Source organism: Macaca mulatta, chromosome 2 (assembly GCF_049350105.2).
Source record: "Macaca mulatta isolate MMU2019108-1 chromosome 2, T2T-MMU8v2.0, whole genome shotgun sequence".
Classification (NCBI taxonomy): domain Eukaryota; kingdom Metazoa; phylum Chordata; class Mammalia; order Primates; family Cercopithecidae; genus Macaca; species Macaca mulatta.
In genome coordinates this window covers 84343063-84356459 of record NC_133407.1, presented here as the reverse complement: position 1 = coordinate 84356459, position 13397 = coordinate 84343063, and the positions used below count along the sequence as shown (strand labels likewise).

The 13397-nt window shown below is 43.0% G+C and overlaps 1 protein-coding gene across 2 annotated transcripts in view; it reads left to right on the top strand.

The window, feature by feature from the left end:
- Positions 1 to 960, top strand: part of NCEH1 (neutral cholesterol ester hydrolase 1) — a 93268-nt gene extending 92308 nt beyond the window's left edge. For both annotated transcript variants that reach the window (XR_013413654.1, XR_013413653.1), the window contains exon 7: positions 176 to 960. The gene's annotated coding sequence lies outside the window, so the exon portion shown is untranslated. The remainder of the gene's footprint in view (positions 1 to 175) is intronic.
- The last annotated feature ends 12437 nt before the right edge of the window (positions 961 to 13397 follow it).

The window sequence follows — 13397 nt, the reverse complement described above, 5'->3', positions numbered from 1 at the left end:
GGCTGGTCTCAAACTCCTAGGCTCAAGTAATACTCCCACCTTAGCCTCTCAAAGTGCTGAGATTATAGTGTTACAGTGTTAGCCACTGTGTCTAGCCTGAAGTCAATTTTAGAGTTTGAGAAATTGTAACCAGACAAAGCAATCTACCACCTTTTTTTTTTTTTTTTTTTTTTAGATGGAGTCTCGCTCTGTTGCCCAGGCTGGAGTGAAGTGGCACCATCTCGGCTCACTGCAAGCTTTGCCTCCCAGGTTCACACCATTCTGTTGCCTCAGCCTCCTAAGTAGCTGGGACTACAGGCGCCCGCCACCACGCCTGGCTAATTTTTTGTATTTTTAGTAGACATGGGGTTTCACCATGTTAGCCAGGATGGTGTTGATCTCCTGACCTCATGATCCTCCCACCTCAGTCTCCCAAAGTGCTGAGATTACAGGCGTGAGCCACCATGCCTGACCAACAGCAATCTACCACTTTTATTTTTATTTATTTATTTATTTTTTTGAGAAGGAGTCTCGCTCTGTCGCCCAGGCTGGAGTGCAGTGGCCGGATCTCAGCTCACTGCAAGCTCCGCCTCCCGGGTTCACGCCATTCTCCTGCCTCAGCCTCCCGAGTAGCTGGGACTACAGGCGCCCGCCACCGCGCCTGGCTAGTTTTTTGTATTTTTTAGTAGAGACGGGGTTTCACCGTGTTAGCCAGGATGGTCTCGATCTCCTGACCTCGTGATCCGCCCGTCTCGGCCTCCCAAAGTGCTGGGATTACAGGCGTGAGCCACCGCGCCCGGCCGCAATCTACCACTTTTAAGATGTGGTTTTTCTCTTTCTTTTTTCATTGTTTTTAATAGAGAAAATGTTTTATGTTCCAGTTAAATTCATGAAATCAAGAAATAATACTTATTTTGCTTAGCTGCAGGTTAATGTTATTTTAAGTATTGTACTTTAAGATAAATGGTTTACTAAGCTGGGTAACATCTCTCCTGCTTACGTCATTTCCACCACTCTCACAGAATGAAGTTAACTTCCTTCTGGACAAAGTCAGTATTTCAATTTGTGTCCTTAATCCAATTCATTATTGTCCCACTCAAGGACTTGCTAAAGTACCTCCCTTCTCTCCTGTACCTTTAACTCTCTGTTTCTACTTACTCCCTCCTCTTAGCTCTATAAATATAGTCAAATTTGTCCTCTCAACAAAAAACTCCCCTTTGACTTTTATTTTCCTTCTGGCCCAAACACTGAATTGTCTATTGTTTTAAAAGTTGACAAATATCAACATCACAAAATTCTACTTCATGCGATTTCCATTAAAGAAAAATTTTTGTGTGTGTACACACATACCACATACACCAAAGAAGTTGTTAAAATTACACATGATGCAATAGGGGTTTTGTTATCTATTGCCAAGCAACAAATTATTATGCAACTTGCAATTTAAAACAGTCATTTGTTGTCTCAGAATTCTGGGTGGACTAAGCTTAGCTTGGCAGACTATCTGCTAAACTTGGTGTTGCCTGGGACTGCAAACTTCGGAGTCCCACTGAGCTAGAACCTCCATGATGGCTCACTACAAGGCTGGCAGTGGTGCTCACTGTTGGTTGACTGCCTTGGATCTCCTTTACATGGCTTTCCCTTCTGAATTGTAATTCTAAAAGTATGGCATCTGGATTCCAAGACAGAACATTCTCAATGTGCAAAAGCGAAAAGCTTTTTGTCTTCTAAGGTCCAGATATGGAAGTTATTCAGCATCACTTCCACCATATTCAGTTGATCAAAGCAAATTACAGGTCCAGCCCAGATTTAAGGAGAGGGGAAACAGACACTACCACACAATGGAGGGAGTGATTAAGACTTTATAGCCGGTTTTTTTTTTTTTTTTTTTTTTTGAGACAGAGTCTCACTCTGTCACCCAGGCTGGAGTGCAGTGGCACAATCTCAGCTCACTGCAACCTCTGCCTCCCGGATTCAAGCAATTCTCCTGCCTCAGCCTCCCGAGTAGCTGGGACTACAGGCATGTGCCACCATGCCCAGCTAATTTTTGTATTTTTAGTAGAGACGAGGTTTCATCATGTTGGCCAGGCTGATTTGAACTCCTGACCTTGTGATCCACCCACCTTAACCTCCCAAAGTGCTGGGATTACAGGCGTGAGCCACCGCACCCGGCCTATAGCCATCTTTAATGCACTACAATTCTTTCCAGAAGAGAATTCCACTTTGATTAGTCATTGATAAGAACAAAATTCTCTTTGTACATTTTTTATGTCTAATGATTGAGAGAATTTTTCAGATTCACTCTGACCCCAAACATTTCTAACATTGTTTTTGTTACACTCTGCTGAAATGTCTTTTGCTGGGTGCCATTGAATAAGTTCCTATTGCAATACATACACCCTCTACTTCAGCAGAGTATAGGATGGGAGCTTCCTGGAAGCTGTTCCTCTACTGGATAAGTCAGCAATAACTTAACCGAAGCAGCTGCAAGTAACAAATACATCCTAAACTCAAGCTAAATGTATCCCTAGCTCAGTTTTTCCTTAGGGGATCCCCAAAATGCCTGTAGCCACTCCAAGCCATCTAACGTGGGGAATCACAATGGAGGAGAAGTTGTGGTGGGAAGAGTCAGTGATACTAACTGGAGTTAAAAAGTATTTTTACCTATGTGTGTTTTTAAAAAGCAGTATCCTGTGTCCCTATAAAAGGGGCCTATTCAGATAAAGGGCCCTAAACTCAAGTTTGATGGTAAATATGTGCATGCACAAGATTCAGATTCACACATTCACCCTCCTTCCAGATGCCTCTCCTGAACCATACTTAGGCCCACCAGGGCAGCAAGCCTCAATCTAAATGCATTCATTACCTTCTTCCCTGCAGTACCATGGCATTATACGGTCCCTATGTCATTTAATTGTATCACCTTCTCTTCAGTTACCCAAGCTAGAATTATAAGTTTTATTTATTTCCTCCAGTCCTTCAACTTTCAATCACCAAGCCCAATCAGTTTTACTTCCTAAATATTTCCCAACACCATTCCCTATTTTTTTCCATCCCTGGACACACTGTTTTACTTGAGTCATCACTTCTTGCCCAATCAATTGCAATAACTCTCTAACTACTTTTCTTGTCTCCCTCAATTTCATGTTCCTCAAATGTATCCCCTCCACAGCAGCAAAAACGATGAATTAAAATTCACACCTGAAAACATATTTCTCAGCTTCAAGTCCTTTTGCCTGCTGGCAGGTTTCAAGCCACTTAATGTTATATGCCCAGCTCTCCCTCGTGACCTAGCCCCTGCCCACCTCTGCAGCAGTAGTTCCTTACATATGGTCTGGGGACCCCTTGGGAGCCGACAAAATCTAAACTATTTTCATAATACTATGTTATTTGCCTTTGTCACTTTTTCTTTCATGAGTGCACAGTGGAGTCCTCCAGCAGCTACAGACACATGATGTTGCAACAGATCCAAGGCAGAAGCAGGTGTGAGAATCCAGCTGTCTCTAGTTAAGCTGGACATTAAAGAGATTTGTAGGCCCAGACGTGGTGGCTCACGCCTGTAATCCCAGCACTTTGGGAGGCCGAGGTGGGTGGATGATCTGAAGTCAGGAGTACGAGACCAATCTGGCCAACATGGATAAACCTCGTCTCTACTAAAAATACAAAAATTAGCTGGGCGTAGTGATGCACACCTGTAGTCCCAGCTACTCGGGAGACTGAGGCAGGAGAATCACTTGAACTCAGGAGGCGGAGGTTGCAGTGAGCCGAGATCACACCACTGCACTCCAGCCTAGCAACAGAGCAAGACTCCATCTCAAAAAAAAAAAAAAAAAAAAAAAAACTTGTAAAAATGTAATACAATGCCACATTTTTCACTAATTTGTATTTGAGAAATTCAGGATATCTTTCATAAAATAGAGCTTAAGATAACATGTAATTAAATACATTGATAACTACAATTCAAACTTACCAGTTTTAATCCCTTTCCCTCCCTCCCTCCCTCCCTTCCTTCCCCTCCCCGGCCCCCAGGGTCTTCTTCCCTTACCCAGGCTGGAGCGTGCAGGGCCACAATCTTGGCAAACAGCCTCCACCTCCCGGGCTCCAGTTATCCCTCCACCGCAGCCTCCTAAGTAGCTGGGACTACAGGCGCATGCCACCATGCCCATCCAACAGTTTCTTAAAAGTAAACATCGGCTGGGTGCGGTGGCTCATGCCTGTAATCCCAGCACTTTGGGAGGCTGAGGCGAGCAGATCACGAGGTCAGGAGATGGAGACCATCCTGACTAACACGGTGAAACCTCTCCTCTTCCAAAAATACAAAAAATTAGCCGGGCCTGGTGGCGGGCGCCTGTAGTCCCAGCTACTCGGGAGTCTGAGGCAGGAGAAGGGCGTGAACCCGGGACCCGGAACTTGCAGTGAGCCGAGATCGCGCCACTGCCCTCCAGTCTGGGCAACAGAGCCAGAGTCCATCTCAAAATAAATAAATAAATAAATAAAAATAAACAGCAATAAATGAAGCCCACATAAACAAAAGCACTTCGTGGGGGAGGGGAAGGGTCCTCAACAATGTTTAAAATTGTAAAGTCTTGAGATTGAAATGTTTGAGAGCTGCTGCTCTATAGCATCCTCTCCTGGCCGTCCCTACACATCGTGCTGTGTACAGCCAGCCAACCCGGAACTTATCACCGTGGTTCTGCTTGTGTTCCGCACACACATCATGTTCTCTTACCTAACACCCTTCCCTGTCCTTAGAGTGCCTTTCTATGTTCTTGTATTTCTTTGCCAGCCTCCTCCAGGAGCCTTTCCTAACTCCTTTCTCAGGAGGATTTAGAGGTCTCACATTGCACTCCACACATGACATGCTAATTGTCTGCAGGTAGGTCTGACTCCCTCACAAGAGTAAGACCCTTGATGTGGGGGTCACGTCAGCCTCACCTCTGTGACCCCAATGCCTGACATGGTGCCCCTTGTAAGAACTCAATAAATCTTTGATGAACAACTGACTGTATTAGTCTTCTTCCTGTTAACAATTAACGCATAGTTTTCAGGCTATGTAAAATAATGCCTGATACTTTTGTATATATTTGCTTATTTATATTCTTGAGAGAAAATATCTGGGGCTTTTTTTCCTGCATATGTTTTCTTTCTACTAATGTACTGAAAATCTCATTTGGTTAAAGAATGAAATTCCAAAGCCCACAATACAATAGATGTTTAAAAACTTAAAGCCATTGCCAGTAGAGGGCGCCTTGAAAGTCAATGGCATTCGCCATCCCACATACGCTGCAGTTTGTGTTTTGTCTGGATTCTTTTTCTTTTCTTTTCTTTCTCTCTCTCTCTTTTTTTTTTTTTTTACAAAAAAGAAAAGATTTATCAATAGCTTTCTTGTACTTTTTGTAAAAGCTCAATAAAAGTCATAGTTCATCACAGGATTAAGTTGGGTTGTTTTTTATAAAATAGAATTTAAAATTCTCATAACTACCTGATTAAAAAAATAACTGAGTTCTCAAAACTAACAAAACAGGACTTGCATTAATCCTTTGTTGAAATATGACTCACCTCTCTGCTTCCCAAAGTGTTTTTTTTTTTTAAACATGCTTTTATTCAAGGTAGATATTTGCCATCCCTTTGCAGAAAGGCTAACAGAACAATGGTGTTCTGCATTTTTGAAGGACCATTTAGTATAGCAGGAAATGTATGACCTTTATCTTTTCGTTCTGTTTGCCGGCAAACCCCAGGCACCCAGCACTGCATTATAGAAAAACTGCCTTTGAAAACAACAAATAAGGCAGGGAGGGGTGGCCTTCAAAAGCTGGGGCACAGGTTCCAGCAAACAACATCCAGCCGTGATGTTTGTGGAACTGCCATATTTTTAAAAACACACATAAAATGATTAAGAAGGAAAACGTCACCATTTCATGTAGAAGAGAGGAAATGTCATGAACTAAAATTTGGGAAACTATAATTCCAGTTCCAGCTCTGCCAGTAAATATCTCGGTACATTTAAGTTTTTGTTGGTGCTTTGTGTTCCCCATTTTAAAAGTCATTTTATCTAAACCTCTTTCTTACTCCCCCTAAATACTTGAAACAGCTTATAATTAAACAAAAAATATAATGAAATTGTGACACAGAAATAGTAGCTCTGTATTAGTGCGCTTTCACACTGCGATAAAGAATACCTGAGACTGGGTAATTTATGAACAAAAGAGGATTAATTGACTCACAGTTCTGCGTGACTGGGGAGGACTCAGGAAACTTACAATCATGGCAGAAAGTGAAGGGGAAACAAGGCACATCCTACATGGTGTCAGGAGGGAGAGAAGAGCACGAAAGGGGAAGAGTCTCACACTTATCAAACAACCAGATCTTGTGGGAGAAATCCCTTACGATCATGAGAACAGCATAGGGGAACCACCCCCATGATCCAATCACCTCCCACCGGGTCCCTCCCTCGACACCTGGGGATTACAATTTGGATTACAATTAAAAATGAGATTTGGGTGGGGACACAGAGCCAAACCATATCAGGCTCATAGCCAAAGACAAGAACAAAAATATGCTAACTAGAAAAATCAGTTTCTGTGGTTGAACTTCCAGTTTGACCCTGAGGACCCTGGCAGTCAAGGCAGAAAGTATAAAATATAGTCAGTGACTCAGTCTTTATTTTAGACAGGAAGAACTCTTCCAATTTCTCAGAGTTAATCATCTTCTTCTTTTTTTTTTTTTTTTGAGACAGAGCCTCACTCTGTCGTGCAGGCTGGAGTGCAGTGACGTGATCTAGGCTCACTGCAACCTCTGCCTCACAGGTTCAAGCGATTCTCCTGCCTCAGCCTCCTGAGTAGCTGGAATTATAGGCATGCGACACCATGTCTGGCTAATTTTTATATTTTAAGTAGAGACGAGGTTTCACCACATGTTGGTCAGACTGGTCTCGAACTCCTGACCTCAGGTGATCCACCCGCCTTGGCCTCCCAAAGTGGTGGAGATTACAGGCATAAGCCACCGTGCCTGGCCGTTGATCATCTTTCCTTAGCACTAAATTCTAAAAGAAAATCCTGACATGTGACCTACTGAATAATGTCCTCTATTATTTTAAAGCAATACAGCAGGAACTTTCATGTAACTACTTATTTAATGAACTTCAATGAGAACTGTGGATGTGACTTTAAACATCAGTGTAACCATATATCGAATCAATGAAAGTAATAGTGTTTGTCCTACTACTTGTCTCTAAGGACTATTAAAAATAAAGCCATAGAAAGGCAATTTAAAAAGGTTTGAGTTAAGGCAAACTCAAATGTTAGATATTATCATATATATCCCTAGATGTGTATTGATGATAAGATAATCTGCTTTCTGATTTTCTTTTATTGGGGCTAAGGGAAAAAAAGAAAATGTTAGAGGTGCGTATGAAAATTATTAAAGATTGACTGGGCGTGCTGGCTCATGCCTGTAATCCCAGCACTTTGGGAGGTCGAGGCAGGTGGATCACCTGACTTTGGGAGTTCAAGACCAGCCTGACCAACATGAAGAAACCCTGTTTCTACTAAAAATACAAAATTAGCCAGGCGTGGTGGCACATGCCTGTAGTCCCAGCTACTCAGGAGGCTGAGGCAGGAGAATCGCTTGAGCCTGGGAGGCAGAGGTTGTGGTGAGCCTAGATCACGTCATTGCACTCCACCCTGGGCAACAAGAGCAAAACTCCATGTCAAAAAAAAAAAAAAAATCAAGAAAATTATTAAAAGTTATACAGAAAGTTGTTAATTTGTTACCTCTGAGGACTGGGAACAGAGATCCTAAGGGAAGACAAACTTTTTCCCCCAGTTTGCTACCCTCTGAAACATTTGAATTTTTTATTAAAAAATTTTTTAGAGACAGTGTCTGGCTATGTTCCCCAGGCTGGAGCACAGTCATGATTCATCGGCATGATCATTGTGCACTACAGCTTCAAACCTGTGGCCTTGAGTGAACCTCCCACCTCAGCCTCCCCAGTAGCTGGCCAAGTGTGCACGCCTGTTACCTGGCTTTGAATTTTTCATGACGATTCATTATTTCTTATTTTGAAAAGGGAAAGAAAAGTTGGTTTACCCATAACTAATACTCTGTACAAAATCTACAAAAGGACTCAAAATATCCATTTTAGTTTTCTTTTAGTCATGATTTAGTTCATCACTTGGCAAGCTATCTCTTGCAAAAAACACTTACTCAAGATAGCTTAAGTAGAGAGAGGTTTATCTTAGGGATACAACCAAAAATCTCCTGGACATCCAAGATCACAAAATAGAGGAAAGCTTTCCCCTCAGAGGGCTTGATACAGAAAATTCAAGAACCCAGGCTATTTCCTCTTTCTCTCCATGTATCGAAAATGTATAAAAACAAACCAATCATGGATGGGGTATGCAACCTACTACTGACTTATCATGTCTGTTTCTTAAGCCAGTGTTTGTTGTTGTTGTTTGTTTGTTTTGTTTGTTTGTTTTGAAACAGGGTATGGTTCTGTCATCAAAACTGGAGTGCAGTGGTGCAATCATGGCTCTACTGCAGCCTCAACCTCCTGGACCCAAGCAATTTTCCCACCTCAGCCTCCCAAGTAACTAGGACTACAGCCTTCCCCCCCAGTCCAGCTAATATTTTTATTTTGTAGAGACAACGTCTCACCATGCTGCCCAGACTTAGTGTTTCTCAAAGGTTAACTGGCATACGAATTACTTGGGGACCTTGTTAGATTGCAGATTCTAATTCAGTAGGTCTAGATGGCCAGAGAGTCTAATTTTCTAATAAACTCCCAGGGATTCCCCTAATGCTGCTGGTCAGCTGACCATACTTTGAATAGCAAGGCCTTACTGCATTTTTTTTTTTTTTTTTTGAGAGGGAATCTGATTGGTTGCTAGCCAGCCAATAAATTGGTTGGGTGCAATCATCTGGGGCTTGGGGTACTGCTCATATGCCCAATTAGTGGGAGATATGGTTGGTAGTAGTCTCAGAATGAGAGACATGAGTGGGCAGGCAGCTCAAAATAGATCAAACATTATACCCTTATCTGCATCCAAAGTTGCCACAAACATGATCCAGCTATGAAGAACAGAAAACCCTCTTTCCCTGTTCCAAACCTGCAACAACTCTGAGGAAAGTGGGGCGCTGCCTTCAGACCGATTACAGGTTGTTGCAGGTTTGGAACGGGAAGAGAGGGTTTTCTGTTGTAAGCAACTGGATCTTCCCCTAGGACCTCTGTTCCCAATCCTCAGTGGTAACCAGTTAACCCTTTAGATGATGTGCATTCTTCCTTCTGGCTTGTTGTAATCTATTTCAGGTGTCTCGAGCTGATGGAGTAAGCAGAGTGTATTAGTTTGTTTTCACACAGCTGATAAAGACATAGAGGAAACTGGGTAATTTATACAGAAAAAAGAAGTTTAAAGGACTCACAGTTCCACGTGACTGGAGAGGCCTCGCAATCATGGCAGAAGGTGAAAGGCACAGCTTATATGGTGGCAGACATGAGAAAATGGTGAGAGCCAAGTGAAAGGGGAAACCCCTTATAAAAATATCAGATCTCGTGAAATTTATTCACTACCACTAGAACGTTTTGGGGGAAACAACCCCCATAATTCAATTATCTCCCACAAGATCCCTCCCAAAACATGTGAGAATTATGGGAACTAGAATTCAAGATGAGATTTGGGTGGGGACACAGCCAAACCATATCACAGAGGTTCTCACAGGTAAGATGCTGCCCCAGAGATTCTGACTCAGTGAGTCCAGTTTAGGGCCTGAGCACTGGGATTCTGAACAAGTTCCAACGGTCATTCTGATGTATTGATATACCCCAGTTTGAGACTCACTGGACTGAATTTTTAAAAAATATTGCTTTGCATTGGGGTGGAGTTTTAGGGGGTAGTGGATGGGGTTCCTCACATAGAAATGCATATGTAATCATGTTACATCAGTGGTTTTTCATATCCTCTGGAGGGCTTCTTAAAACACAGATTGTTAGCCCTACCCCAAAAGTTTCTGATTCAGTAGGTCTGGGGTGGGACTCAATGATTTACATTTTAACAAGGACCCAAGTGATATTGCTGACCCATGCTGCTGTATTCTGAGAGCCCCTGTGTTATGTGAAGCTGCTACTGATGATCACCTGCTTCATAAACAGGATTGGTGGAAATAATGTATGTAAACATTTATAAAATGGTTTAGAGCTATAAAAAATGTCACACAGTACTTGGTGAATTACTCAGAAAAAATGAGTAGAAAATGATTTCTATTATGGCTTTTTGATATTTTTCTTTCTTTTTTTCTTTTTTTGAGTCAGGTTCTCACTCTGTCGCACAGGCTGGAGTACAGTGGTGCCATCTCAGCTTACTGCAACCTCCACCTCCTGAGTTCAAGTGATTCTCCCACCTCAGCTTCCTGGGTAGCTGGGACTACAGGTGCATGTCACCCCGCCTGGCTAGTTTTTGTATTTTTTGGTAGAGAGGAGTTTCACCATGTTGGCCAGGTTTCTCTCAAACTGCTGACCTCAAGTGATCCACCTGCCTTGGCCTCCCAAAGTGCTGGGATTACAGGTATGACCCACCACGCCTGGCCTAATTTTTTAAGGATCTAAGATAGAAAGGCCCACCTGAGGTGCATTGTATTCTCCCTGCACACGAGGTGCATAAGTCAAGTCCAGACGGGAAAGTGATGGCAAACTCAAAGAGGAGCATTTAATAAAGGGACTCTGTGCAGAGATGTGGGCACAATTAAGGAAACCAACAAGAGGCAGTACGATGCTCTGTGACTAGTAGTAACAGGCAGCTGTTACCTCATCGAGGCCTGGTAAGACAAAGAAGGGAATTATTCACCACTCTAAGAGAGGAGGGTAGCTATGTGAGGAAAGCCTGGAGGCAGCTGTATGAACCAACAGAGAAAGAGGCATGAAAACAGATTCTCCAAACTTCATTCTCCGATATGGTTTTGTTATGTTTCCCTACCACATCTCAGGTTGAATTATAATCCCCAGTGTTGGAGGTAGGGCCTGGTAGAAGATGACTGGATCATGGGTTTGGATTTCTCATGAATGATTTAGCACCATCCCCTTGATTTTATTCTCGTGATAATGGGTGAGTTCTTGTGAGATCTGGTTGTTTAAAAATGGGTAGCACCAGCTGGGCATGGTGGCTCATGCCTGTAATTCCAGCACTTTGGGAGGCTGAGGCAGCCGGATCATCTGAGGTCGGAAGTTCGAGACTCACCTGACCAACATGCTGAAACCTCATCTCTACCCGAAATGCAAAAATTAGCCAGGCATGCTGGTGGGTGCTTGTAATCCCAGCTACTCAGGAGGCTGAGGCAGGAGAATTGCTTGAACCCAGGAGGCAGAGGTTGCAATGAGCCGAGATCACACCACTGCACTCCAGCCCGGGGAACAGAGCGAGACTGTGTCAAAAAAAAAAAAAAAAAAAAATGTGTGTAGCACCTCCCCGAACATGCTCCTACTCCTGCCATGTGGCATGCTCTCTGCCTCTTGGCCTTCTGCTGAGATTGTAAGTTTCCAGAGACCTCCCCAGACACAAATGCCACTATGCTTTCTATACAGCCTGCAGAACCTTGAGCCAGTAAAACTCCTTTTCTTATAAATTACTCTGTCTCAGGTATTTCTTTATAGCAATGCAAGAATGGTGTAATACATTCTCTTTCTGACTTCATTCTTTTGCCATTGCCTCCATGTTCTAAACAGAAACTAGGGTAACTTGTTCATGCAGGTCATATCGGTCAGATTCTGGGCCCACAGCAGGGCAGAGTACTGCGGGGTGCATCTGGAAGGGCAAATAGAAGATAGCCAGCCTGCAGGGCCTGTCGGCTGAACCCCACATCTCATGCTCTGTCCCCTATGGTTCACCAGCACAGATAATGAGATGGTGCCAATTGTAATGCCAAAAAACACAATCCCAGATGCCACCATCCCAAATGTCAAAATCCCCAAATCCCCAATTTCTAACTGAATCCCCAAACCATAGTGACAGATTTGAAATTAGGTGCAATCAAGGCCTCTAAAAGTGAATTTCAGAGTGTCACCAATGAAGTATGCTTTTACCATTCAGCCCAATGCGTTTGGCAGAAAATTCAGATGAGTGGATTGACCACATGATACGGCAATGACAAAAACATCGATTTAAAAACACATTATTTATCTGCATCAGCATTCCTTCCAGCTGATGAAACTCCAGTAGCTCTTAATGAATTAATGCCACATTTGCTCGAAGAAGTCAGCAAAGTTACGGACTGGTTCACAAATAATTCTGTGCACTGTAGGCTAAGAAAACACTTATGTAATAGTGCTGCTGTTCATTCTCCAGTACTGTTTACAGCAAATTTGTGGTCTGTGTATGAGTGCATGTGGAATGAATTGCTGTGCCTCTAAAACAACATAGAAGCATGGCACAGAAGATGGAAAATTTAATAGGGAATGCCCATATCAGTGCATATGAAATCATAAAATAATTTTAAAAAGAGCAACACCAGGTGGAAAATGAATGTGAATGTATTCTCCAGGAAGAGTCATGCCCTAAAAAAGAAAGCAGCTGTTCATCACAATGCAAGACTTCAAAATAAATGAAGGGACTGTACAAATATTATGGGAAATGCATCTTATGAAAAAAACTACACATGGATTTCAATTTTTTTGCACCAAAATTAACTCATACTAACTTGTTATAACATGTCTAAACAGGATCTAGTTTGAGGCACTAAGAAGGAATAAGATATCAGTTGGAAAAGAGGCCCTGTCAGAGCAACATGAATTCTGCTAAAATTGAAGCAAGAACAAATATCAAATTTCTGTTAATGTTTGGGTGGAAGAATTGTGAGATCACTGATATTTCATGGAAATTTTATGGGGACAATGCCCCCAAAGAAATTAGTAGTTTACAGTGTTGAATATGAAGCCCACAGTTGCAGACCATCCACATCAGTTTGTAAAGAAAAAATCTTGTGTGTGCCCCAGTGGAAGAGGACTGACTATTTTAACAGCAGGAACAATAGCTGACCCCAAAGACATCTTGATTAGTTTAGTTTACACAACAATGACTGAAAAATTAAAGTTGAGCAAACTTTCCATTCAATGGGTACCAAAACCATTGTGATGGCAGCAGCGGGCCGTCCCGCAGCAGCTGCCATCAGTTGACTGCAGTGAGGAGGCTTGGGCAGTGGCCGCAGGAGCAGCAGTGGTGGTGGTGGGATGCCTGGCCCTGCATTGCCACTCTTGCCTGTCACCACTGTGGGGAGGGTGCAGGGAGGAGGCAGACAATCCCTGGAGTCTGCCCCTGGGAGTCCCCCAGGAGCCCGCCGCCCTAGGGGCCACCATGATGGGGCTGGCTGAGCCACCTGCCAGTGGGAGAACAGCATGATTGGGCATGGCAGTGGCTCCCAGGAAGTCCCCA